Source organism: Trichomycterus rosablanca, chromosome 10 (genome assembly GCF_030014385.1).
Source record: "Trichomycterus rosablanca isolate fTriRos1 chromosome 10, fTriRos1.hap1, whole genome shotgun sequence".
Taxonomy (NCBI): Eukaryota; Metazoa; Chordata; class Actinopteri; order Siluriformes; family Trichomycteridae; genus Trichomycterus; species Trichomycterus rosablanca.
This window is the reverse complement of record NC_085997.1, coordinates 37,963,591-37,976,437: the sequence shown is the minus strand read 5'-3', so window position 1 is coordinate 37,976,437 and position 12,847 is coordinate 37,963,591. Positions and strand designations below refer to the sequence as shown.

General features: G+C 42.9%; 2 non-coding genes across 2 annotated transcripts; both read left to right on the top strand.

The window, feature by feature from the left end:
• Positions 1–7,848: 7,848 nt before the first annotated feature.
• Positions 7,849–7,925, top strand: trnaq-uug (transfer RNA glutamine (anticodon UUG)). Its single transcript has one exon. It is a non-coding gene; the product is annotated as a tRNA-Gln (tRNA).
• Positions 7,926–11,816: 3,891 nt separating this feature from the next.
• On the top strand, positions 11,817–11,893 carry trnaq-uug (transfer RNA glutamine (anticodon UUG)). Its single transcript has one exon. It is a non-coding gene; the product is annotated as a tRNA-Gln (tRNA).
• Positions 11,894–12,847: the final 954 nt, after the last annotated feature.

Sequence of the window (12,847 nt, the reverse complement as noted above, 5' to 3'; positions counted from 1 at the left end):
TTTCGAACTTAAACTTAAAACCCAATGATTAAAAAATACATGTTGATTATGTAAATGGAGAAAAAAGATTATCTAATTGTATTTCATTTTAATACGCCCCCTTAATTAAATTGCCATTACTAATAGAACAACTCTATTTCTTGAAAGGCTTTAATACAAATTTAAGTCAAAGCTGACAAATGTACCTACACACAGACTGAGAATATTCAAACGTGGAAATAGGAATGAGTGAGAATATTTATATTATTGGGAAATTAAAATATAAAGAAAACAAAAGAATACTAATTCTGTAAAAAAAAAGTGTTTACCAGTATACCTGCCTCTCGCTCACACTAACAGAACATATACTGCCGAACTGAACTGTTTGGGGCAGTCTGCCGATTTTTATATGACTCAAAGAGCCAATCAGGAATAAGCAAGGAAATATCTTCACACTGTAAAACAAAATGCATTTTTGTGATTGGTTCAGAGATAATTTTAAAAATAGCCGTTGCTTGCATTGTGCTTGGGGGGGCAAAGACACAATTTGGGGGGGCAATGCCCCCCTCAGCTCCCCCCTAGCGCCGGCCCTGGTGGGGGGGATATACAGTATTAGGCAGCAAGTGAACATTTTATCCTCAAAGTTGATGTTAGAAGCAGGAAAAATGGGCGTCAAATTGTGATGGCTAAACGACTGGGTCAGAGCATCTCCAAAACTGCAGATCTTGTGGGGTGTGTCCCAGTCTGCAGTGGTCCAAGGGACGAACAGTGGTAAACCACCGACAGGGTTATGGGCGGCCAAGGTTCACTGATGCATGTGGGGAGTGAAGGCTGGCCCACCTGGGGTTTCATTCACCTGGGAATTGAACCCAAGACCCTCTTGCCATGAGGTGTTTTATTTATTAGGATTTTAACATCATGTTTTACACTTTGGTTACATTCATGACAGAAACGGTAGTTACTCATTACACAAGATTCATCAGTTCACAAGGTTATATTATATAGACGATTTAGTATCTCCAGTTCACCTCACTTGCATGTTTTTGGACTGTGGGAGGAAACCCACACAGACACGGGGAGAACATGCTAACTCCACACAGAAAGGACCTGGACCGTCCCACCTGGGGATCGAACCCACAACCCTCTTGCCGTGAGGTGCCAGTGCTACCCACCGAGCCACCGTACCGCCCTTTCTGCTCTGAACCTTCTGAAGCACAGCAACATCTTTTCCATGATTGCAGGCCACACCCTCTGACTGTTGTTTAAGACAGAGGTCGCCAACCTTTTTTGCACCACGGACCGGTTTCATATGAGATATAATTGCATGGACCCGCGAGGGCGGAGGGATTTTAAAAAGAATAACAATACTGCTCACAAATGAGGTTTTTTGGCTGCTTCCACCTAGTGGTGATTGGAGACAATAACACCCGTAAAAAAGCCGTGTTTTCATTGCTGATGTAGAGATCTCGAATTATTTATTCTTTCTGTGCAGCCCGGTAATAAATGACCCACGGACCGTTGGTTGGAGAAACGAGAAGCCACGTACCGCATCAGTTATGGTTAACAGAATGATTACCAGCTGTAACATGTTCATGACTGCAGATATACGATCCAGTGTTTGATTTGTATTTCACTTCAGTAAAGCTGGATTTTTTAAAGCTTGTCTTTTCTTTGCGTTGTGTTTTTTTAATCCGGACTCTTTGTTTCAACAGTTCAGTCGTGGATAACGTTCTTTTTTCTCCTGATAAGGGTTATCGATCTGTCTTTCATTTCCTCCCGTCTGCACTTTTCCTTCATCAGCGCGTGTGAGATAATCACTTATTCCTCGGAAAAGTCGAGGAAAAATCCATTTCTCGCACAGTGTGGAGATAAGAGATACCAAGAGAACGACGAGTCGGAATTATTCTTTCATCCCCATCATTAGATGAGAGAGAAAGTTCTGAGAGCAAACTTTTCCTTTTGTGTTTATCTTCTACAGGACCATCAGTTCAGATTTAAATCTATATTTAAACGTATATTTATTCATGTTCACAGTGACCAGTGTTCAAAAACCTAGTGAGCTGCCTTGCTGTCTTCTGTCTACACAGGCAGCTGCCTCAGTAGAAAGAATTCTAATAAGTCATTGACTTATAAGGCAGGTTATTCGAATGTGCAACTTAGACAGCGATAACATCAGTTTTTGCTAACTAAGCTAACACAGTTAGCCTTATGCCATTCAAACCAATGGGATGAGGTGGCACAGCGCGCTAGCATGTCAAATAACATCTCCCTCTGTGTACCGAAAACGGTTAAACTGTCCCTGACTAGCCCGAACTTGCAAATAAACGACACTTGTGCAAGTTTATACAAATTAAAAATCCATAATAATTTATTTACGTTTGAAAATAAAGTTGTGCCGCACTGAATGCTGGGATTGTCTTGATTACTAAGGACGCTTCGCATGCTCACTCGTTCTTGAGTCAAAATACCGTTGACATTTTAAGATACCTTAGTAGGGAGCATATTAAGGCATCTAGGATTTCAAACAGCCTCCTTCTCGGGAGCACGCATAGGATGACATAAAATGCGTCTATGTAGAGAGCGCACTAGATTTTCGAACACACCCCTAGTGCGCATTTGATGCTGCCTTAGCGGTAAAGGCAATCCCAGCATTCAGTACAGCACGACTTTTCCACAAACAAGATAACAAATATGGCGGACGATACAGGGCAACGAACGGAGTTATTTTTAAACGTAAATAAATTATTATTGATGTTTAATTTGTATAAACTTGCACAAGTGTATTTATTTGCAAGTTTGGGCTCGTCAGTGAATTTAACCGTTTTCGGTACACTAAGGGAGATGTTAGTTGACATGCTAGCGTGCTGTGCTGTTGTATCTGATGAATCTTTTCTAGATAATTGATCAGGTCTACACACTCATATTATAATTAAGAGGTTTATTGAAAAGTTGCAAAGAAATCAGCTCTCCCCAGGCTCTCAGGCTGCAGCGTTCTGAGTCTTCACCCCTAGCGGGAAAATGAAGCACAGACCCCGTATTGTGCATGCAAAAAGTTTTTATACTCCCTGCCGAAACCTTATGCTCGCAAAGTGAGACGTACCCCTAGTCACCAACCTGTCCTAACCGTTTTTTTCCTGGCTTTAGCTGATCTATGGTTTTACCAAATGTTTGGGGGGTGGGTGTGTGTGCGCAGCTGGGCGCAGCTGCACAGCTGGACGCAGCATTTACGGAGAGCAGGATGTGCCTAAGGCTGAGGAATTTAACGCTCTCACACCTGTACTTGTTTTGTACCACGAGTTATTTACCACGAATTTTATTATGCACAGTGCCACCCCATCCCATTGGTTTGAATGGCTAGATGCTAACTGTTAGCTTAGTAAGCGAAACCCGATGGAATCGCTGTCTAAGTAGCGCGTTCGAATAACCTGCCTTATAAGTCAATATCTCTACACCCAATACATCTCAATTTTTGTTTCTACATACAATTATACAGCCATAAATAATAATAATAATAATAATAAGTTACACTTATATAGCGCCTTTCACAAAACCCAGGGTCGCTTTACATACAAAAGAAACAATCACACAGAAATAGCAGAAGATGAAGTGAGAAAATGCTGAGAAAAACAGGTGAGTCTTTAGGAGAGTTTTTAGTTCAGAGAGAGAGGAAGTGGAACGTAGAGAGGAAGGAAGAGAGTTCCAGAGTGAAGTGGCAGCAACACTAAAAAAACGACCCCATAGTACCACCCACTTATAAAGCGCTACATGTTCTGGCTCCACAGTATCTGAGTGAACTTTTGATCACTTCAGCCCAGCACATCCACTTCGTTCACAAGATGCAGAATTACTTTTAGTTCCTAGAATTAAAAGATCACGGCTGGTGGAAGAGCATTTTCTTGTAGTAAAAGAAGGAGACAGGAGCATTAAACTTCTCTTCATTATTACTGCTCATAAGTTCCTCCACTAATCACATTCCTCACTCGCTGTTTTACTATAATAAGTCACGTTACGCTTTGTTCGAACGGCCAGAGTCACCTTTACCGCCTCATATCAAACAGTTCTCAGTTGAGGAGCTTTGAAAAGGTCAGCAAACAGCAAACGGGTCGAATTTCAGTAAGATGAACTGTTAAATAACTTTAGATCAATCAGGGTGTACGTTAATAAAGCGACTCAAATCATCATTTAATAAAGTTTAATTATTTACCGAATGGGGCGGCACGGTGGGTAGCACTGCCGCCTCACAGCAAGAAGGTCCTGGGTTCGATCCCCAGGCAGGGCGGTCCGGGTCCTTTCTGTGCGGAGTTTGCACATTCTCCCCGTGTCTGTGTGGGTTTCATCCGGGAGCTCCGGTTTCCTCCCACAGTCCAAAAACATGCAGTCAGGTTAACTGGAGGCACTGAATTCAGGTGCTATAGGTGAATGTGTGTGTGTATGTGTGTCTGCCCTGCGATGGACTGGCGTGTGTTACTGTGTGCCTTGCGTCCATTGAAAAGCTGGGATAGGCTCCAGTACCCCCCCCCCCCCCGAGACCCTGATTGGGATAAGCGATTAAGACAGTGAGTGAGTGAATGAGTAATTACTGAATGTACTGGATGTAATTGAGCACTTGAGGATTGATGTGGTGGGGGAACACAGAGGAGCACAGCGTGTCTCTCTGAATGCAATACAGCTCTCTGTCAGGCATTAAGAGCTTTCGCTCACAGTCAAAGTTCTAATTCACCTAAAAGGTCTATATACACCTGTTAGGTGTATGAGTGTGACTGAAACACCTGAACTAAATAAATGAGTTTGGTGTCCACATACTTTTGGCCACATCTAGTACTTTATTTAGACTTTTAATTCACTTCATCACCCTTGGCTGGCGCTGTGGTGCAGCAGGTATGTCTAAACAGGTCCAGGAACTGTGTGTGTGGAGTTTGGTATGTTCTCCACAGATCTGAGTGGGTCTGTGGATGACTGCAAGGACTCTGGTTCTCTCGCAGCTTCTTAAACAAAAATGAATAAAATAAATAATCAAATTAAAATAAAAACTTGTGTGTAGGGGGGGGTTAATCCTCACTTCTGCTTAGTGTCTGTAAGAACTTTGGCATGTTCTCCTCATATGTACATGTTTTTTTTCTGTGGGTGCAGGTTTCTTTGTGTGGCTTCAGCCCATCGTTCCCAAACATGGCAGCAGATGGATTGATGGATGTTAAATTTCCTCTGAGTGTGTGGCACTGAACCCACCCCAACCCTGACCATGACGAAGTGAAAAACAGTCTCAGTTTGTACCTGGTTCCTCTCTCATTTTATCTGACCTCCATCAAACTCTCTCTCCACCTCCTCCTTTCTCTCAGCCAATCACGCTCTCTCGCCCGCTCTCTCTCTTTCTCTCTCTCTTCACTCTGTGTGTATGTGCGAGTGTAAGTCTGGTGCTGCAGTTCAGTGTGGACCCACACACACACTCGCGTACGCACTCGCACACACACTTGCACACTCGCGCACACACACCGAGCGAGCACCGTGCTCTCCTCCGCTGCATCATTCGTAAGTAGCCTCCACTTTCTACTGAAGCTGCTGTGTGAGAGTGTGTGAGTGTGTGAGTGTGTGAGGTTTCTGGAGTGGTAAGGGACCCACTATGACCCTGACCAGGGTGACGTCCTGGATGAAGTGCTGCAAAAGTGCGGACGTGGGCTTTAACCTTGATTTGTGTCACTGTGTGTTCTTTAGCTGCCTGTGAGGATTCTCTCTCTCTAGGGTCTCTGGTTTCTTACCTGCTTTAAGCACGTGTCAGTAGGTGGATTGGCTGTTCTGAACTGCTGAATGTGTTGTATTCCTGCTTTGTGCTGAGTGTTTCCAGGTAGGATCTGGACCCACCTTGACCCTGATCAGCATGAGGCAGTTATTAAAGATAAACGAATAAATGGTTTCTTTTTTTAATGAATCATCTGAACTGAGCGGCATTTAAAGATAACAGATTCATTTCCTCATTTATTTTCTTTAAAGGCTTCATCCTGGTCAGGGTCACGATGGGTCCAGTGCCACCCAAAAAGATTTAGCAAAAACACATAGACCCTGCACAGGGCACCACCGCCAACCCATCACAGGGCATTACACCTGTACTCACTCACTTAACTTTATTTCACTAATCAACCTCATCGTAGTTTGTAGACAGTGGTAGCCTAGTGGGTGGAGCTTTGGGCTATCAATTGAAAGGTTGTTGGTTCGAATCCAAGCTCTGCTATGCTATGTTGGGCCCCTGAGCAAGGCCCTTAACCCTGTCTGCTCCATGGGTGCCGGACACTGACTGACCCAAACAAGCTGGGATCTGCAGAAAAAGAATTTCGTTGGACTGAACACGTGTCTCTGTATATATGACAAATAAAGGAGTTCTTCTTTAATGCCTGCAACACACCCAAAAAAGTTGGGACGGGGGTATGTTCCCCCCCGAGTTCCTATTAATGAGACTTTTTAATGCGTCGAGAACTAAGGACTCTAATCGCTGCAGTTTCGTTCAATACGAGACTTCAGCTGCTCAACAGTCCGTGCTCGCCGTCGTCTGATTCTCCTCTTTATTAGGAGACAGATCTGGACCGCAGGCAGGCCGGTCAAGCACTCGCACTCTGTGGGTGTGTTCAAAAAGCTAGTGCGCTCTCTACATAGACGCATTTTACGTCATCCTACGTGCGCTCCCAAAAAGGAGGCTGTTCCAAATCCTAGATGCCTTAATATCCTCACTACTAAGGTATCTTAATATTTCAATGTTATTTTGACTCAAGAACGAGTGAGCATTGGAAGCGTCCTTAGTAATCAAGGCAATCCCAGCATTCAGTGCGGCAGCTCTTCTCTCACAGAAAAATAATAAAAACATGGCTGACGGTGCGGAGAAACGAACGAGTTCTTTTCAAACGTAAATAAATTATTATTGATTTTTAATTAGTATAAACTTGCACTTGTTTTTTATTTGCAAGTTCTGTCTTGTCAGTGAATTTAATAGTTTTCGGTACACGAAGGGAGACGTTAGTTGACATGCTAGCGCGTTGTGCCACCTCATCCCATTGGTTTGAATGGCAAGATGCTAAATGCTAAATGCAAAACCCGATGGAATCGCTGTCCAAGTAGCGCGTTTGAATAACCTGCCTTATAAGTCGATGACTTATTAGAATCCTCTCCACTGAGGCAGCTGCCTGTGTAGGCAGTAAGACAGCAAGGCAGCTCACTAGGTTTTCAAACACACTCTGTGTCTATAAAACCACACTATTGTAGTCGCCTTGCTGAACTAATCATAAACTTCCGGTCCACTATACTACAGGAACATAGTCCACTATACTATAGAAATCTAGTCGACTATACTATAGGAACACAGTCGACTATACTACAGTAGCATAGTTCACTATTCTTTAGGAACATAGTCGACTATATTACAGGAATCTAGTCGACTACACGACAGGAACGTAGTCCACTATACTACAGGAATCTAGTTGATTATACTACGGGAATCTAGTCGACTATACTATAGGAATCTAGTCGACTATACTACAGGAACATAGTCCACTTTACTACAGGAACATAGTCCACTATACAAGAGGAACATAGTCTACTATACAACAGTAACATAAACCAGAATACTACAGGAACATAGTCCACTACACTACAGGAATCTTTCTGTTCTCTGATGGGAGCTGATAGACGGACAGGATGATGGATGAGCGCCAGAGGAAGGGAATATTTGTGGCTCACAGTTGGATTTTGTAATTAATTTCGTTGTAACTCATGCTACTGGAGTTCTGCCACACCAAACTGGTCAAACTGGGTCTTTAGGGACGTCGTTTTGTCCATTAAGGGGTCCTTAACCAACTGAACTTTGGTAAATAGGTTGATGGCATTGAAGCCTGGATTGCTCAGTCGGTAGAGCATCAGACTTTGAATCTGAGGGTCCAGGGTTCAAGTCCCTTCAAGTTCGGGCGTGAATTCTGTCTGTTGGGTTCTGTTTGTCTGTGGCTCGGTGGGTAGCACTGTCGCCTCACAGCAAGAAGGTCCTGGGTTCGATCCCCAGGCGGGGCGGTCCGGGTCCTTTCTGTGTTGAGTTTGCATGTTCTCCACGTGTCAAACACACCCTGTGTCTATAAAACCACACTATTGTAGTCGCCTTGCTGAACTAATCATAAACTTCCGGTCCACTATACTACAGGAACATAGTCCACTATACTATAGGAATGTAGTCGACTATACTATAGGAACACAGTCGACTATACTACAGTAGCATAGTTCACTATTCTTTAGGAACATAGTCGACTATATTACAGGAATCTAGTCGACTACACGAGAGGAACGTAGTCCACTATACTACAGGAATATAGTTGATTATACTACGGGAATCTAGTCGACTATACTATAGGAATCTAGTCGACTATACTACAGGAACATAGTCCACTTTACTACAGGAACATAGTCCACTATACAAGAGGAACATAGTCTACTATACAACAGTAACATAAACCAGAATACTACAGGAACATAGTCCACTACACTACAGGAATCTAGTTGATTATACTACAGAAATCTAGTCGACTATACTATAGGAACATAGTCGACTATACTATAGGAATCTAGTCGACTATACTATAGGAACATAGTTCACTGTACCACAGGAATCTAGTCGGCTACACTACAGGAACATAGTCCACTATACAACAGGAACATAGTCTACTGTACTACAGGAACATAGTTGGCTATACTATAGGAACGTAGTCCGCTATACTATAGGAATGTAGTCTACTATACAACAGTAACATAAACCAGAATACTACAGGAACATAGTCCACTACACTACAAGAACGCAATCCACTATACTACAGGAATGTAGTCCACTATACTACAGGAACGTAGTCCACTATACTACAGGAATATAGTTGATTATACTACGGGAATCTAGTCGACTATACTATAGGAATCTAGTCGACTATACTACAGGAACATAGTCCACTTTACTACAGGAACATAGTCCACTATACAAGAGGAACATAGTCTACTATACAACAGTAACATAAACCAGAATACTACAGGAACATAGTCCACTACACTACAGGAATCTAGTTGATTATACTACAGAAATCTAGTCGACTATACTATAGGAACATAGTCGACTATACTATAGGAATCTAGTCGACTATACTATAGGAACATAGTTCACTGTACCACAGGAATCTAGTCGGCTACACTACAGGAACATAGTCCACTATACAACAGGAACATAGTCTACTGTACTACAGGAACATAGTTGGCTATACTATAGGAACGTAGTCCGCTATACTATAGGAATGTAGTCTACTATACAACAGTAACATAAACCAGAATACTACAGGAACATAGTCCACTACACTACAAGAACGCAATCCACTATACTACAGGAATGTAGTCCACTATACTACAGGAACGTAGTCCACTATACCATAGGAACTTAGTCCACTATACTATAGGAACTTAGTCCACTACACTACAAGAAAGTAGTCCACTATACTACAAGAACGCAATCCACTATACTTCAGGAATCTAGTCGATTTTACTACAGGAATCTACTCGACTACACCACAAGAACATAGTCCACTTTAATACAGGAACGTAGTCCACTATACTACAGGAACATAGTCTACTGTACTACAGGAATCTAGTCAACTACACTACAGGAACATAGTCCACTATACTTCAGGAAAGTAGTCCACTACACTACAAGAAAGTAGTCCACTATACTACAGTAACATAATCCACTATACTACAGGAATCTAGTCAACTACACTATAGAAACGTAGTCCACTATACTACAGGAATCAAGTTGACTACACTACAGGAATGCAATCCACTATACTACATGAACAGTTGCCTATACTACAAAAACATAGTCTACTATACAACAGTAACGTAAACCAGAATACTACAGGAATGTTTTTCGCTACACTAAAGTAAAGTAGTCCACTATACAAGAAGAACACAGTCCACTATACAACAGAAACATAGTCCACTATACTACAGAAACAAAGTCCACTATACTACAGGAACATAGTCCACTATACTACAGGAACAAAGTCCACTATACTACAGTAACATAGTCCACAATACTACAGGAACATAGTCCACTATACTACAGGAACTGAGTCCACAATGCTACAGTAACATAGTCCACTATACTACAGGAACTTAGTCCACAATGCTACAGTAACATAGTCCACTATACTACAGGAATTAAGTCCACAATGCTACAGTAACATAGTCCACTATACTACAGGAACTTAGTCCACAATGCTACAGTAACATAGTCCACTATACTACAGGAATTAAGTCCACAATACTACAGTAACATAGTCCACTATACTACAGGAATTAAGTCCACAATACTACAGTAACATAGTCCACTATACTACAGGAACAAAGTCCACTATACTACAGGAACATTGTTCACTATACTACAAGAACATAATTCATTATACAACAGATATGTAGTCCACTATACTACAATAACATAGCCCACAATACTACAGAAACATAGTCCACTATACTACAGAAATCTAGTTGACTATACTATACAAACATAGTCCACTATACTACAGAAACAAAGTCCACTATACTATAAGAAAGTAGTCCGCTATAGTACAGGAACATAGTCCAGTATACTACAGAAACGTAGTCCAATATACTACAGGAACATTGTCCACTACACTACAGGAACATAGTCTACTGTACTACAGGAACATAGTTGACTGTACTACAGGAGCATGGTTGACTTTACTACAAGAACATAGTCTACTATACAACAGTAATGTAGACCAGAATACTACAAGAACATAGTCCACTACACTAAAGCAACATAGTCCACTATACTACAGGAATCTAGTTGACTACACTTACAAAAATAGTCCACTATTCTAGAGGAATCTAGTTGACTATACTTTACGAACATAGTCCACTATACTACAGCAATCTAGTTGACTATACTTATGAACATAGTCCACTATTCTAGAGGAATCTAGTTGACCATACAATACGAACATAGTCCACTATACTATAGGAACTTAGTCCACTGTACTACAAGAACATAGTCTACTAATCAAGGCTTTTCATCAGATTTCAGATTGTGTCTGTGGTCATTTACGCCTGCTCTGTGTGGGAAATTTGTGAGGTCAGGCACTGATGTTGAACAAGAAGGTCTGGCGCACAGTCAGCATTCCAATTCATCCTTCAGGTGTTTAGTGAGGTCGAGATCAGGTCTCTGCACCCCGCAGGAACCGAATCTACCGAAATGCTCTGCTGGCTGTTGGATGCTCGCGTTTTAAATAGCAAATTTCAGTCATAAGTCTCACATGTGAGAAGGAAGAGATATTAATAGCTATTAAAATGTTGTGGTGAACCCTCTGCCATCCCAGCACGCCAACCTACAGCCATTTACATCTGAATACACAAACCCATGAGCGCTGTAAAGTCCATCAACACGCCGACTGTGGTCGAGCTAACGGCTACTCCAGTGTGTTTTTATAGCACCATCATCGCTTCTTAAAGGAATCCATGATCACTGAGGTTTTAGGCGACGCTTTACAGGAACAAAGAGAGAAATGATGTGACAGCAGATCATTTACAGCTTTCTGTTCTCTGATGGGAGCTGATAGACGGACAGGATGATGGATGAGCGCCAGAGGAAGGGAATATTTGTGGCTCACAGTCGGATTTTGTAATTAATTTCGTTGTAACTCATGCTACTGGAGTTCTGCCACACCAAACTGGTCAAACTGGGTCTTTAGGGACGTCGTTTTGTCCTTTAAGGGGTCCTTAACCAACTGAACTTTGGTAAATAGGTTGATGGCATTGAAGCCTGGATTGCTCAGTCGGTAGAGCATCAGACTTTGAATCTGAGGGTCCAGGGTTCAAGTCCCTTCAAGTTCGGGCGTGAATTCTGTCTGTTGGGTTCTGTTTGTCTGTGGCTCGGTGGGTAGCACTGTCGCCTCACAGCAAGAAGGTCCTGGGTTCGATCCCCAGGCGGGGCGGTCCGGGTCCTTTCTGTGTTGAGTTTGCATGTTCTCCACGTGTCTGCGTGGGTTTCCTCCCACAGTCCAGAAACATGCAGTCAGATTAATTGGAGACACTAAATTGCCCTATAGGTGAATGGGTGTGTGTGTGTGTGTGTGTGTGTGTGTCCTGCGATGGACTGGCACCCCGTCCAGGGTGTTACTGTGTGCCTTGCGCCCATTGAAAAGCTGGGATAGGCTGCAGCACCCCCCGTGACCCTGATTGGATAAGTGGTTAAGAAAGTGAGTGAGTGTACATGAACGCCCCCTTGTGGAAGCTTCATGTTACATCTTGTATAGAGAGAGTAAGATGCATTGTGTTGCCTGGGTCTCTGAACTTGAATTCAACTGGGCGCCCCCTAGCAGGCACAACTGGCAGTGCGGATAGTGCAGCAGACAAAATCGGGCACTAGTCTGCTGGGTGGGAAAAGACTGGACTAAAATAAAAAAAGTGGGCGGGGTCTTCGAGGCTGTGTAAGGACCCTGGTTAGTAGCCCGAGGTGCCTGTACAGAAGTGGAGGAACGTGGAGATCGGGGGGTGTCTCTGTTATGGGAGAGTATGAAGGGATTGGTGGCCTGCATTCACATCGGAGGGAGGGCGTGTCTGGTGAATATACCCTCCTTGGACATCATCGGGGTCTCCAGCAGCAGAAAAAGGGGGATAAATGCATTAAATAAAGTGGACACATCTTATACACCTGTTAGCAACTGGGATGAGGGTACAGGTCTCATACAGACATGACTGGCTGTGTCTGAGGGGGGAGGGATGGCCGACAGTGTTTCCTAGTAGAACGTAGTAGAACCGAACCTGCCGCGACCCTGACCAGGATTAAATG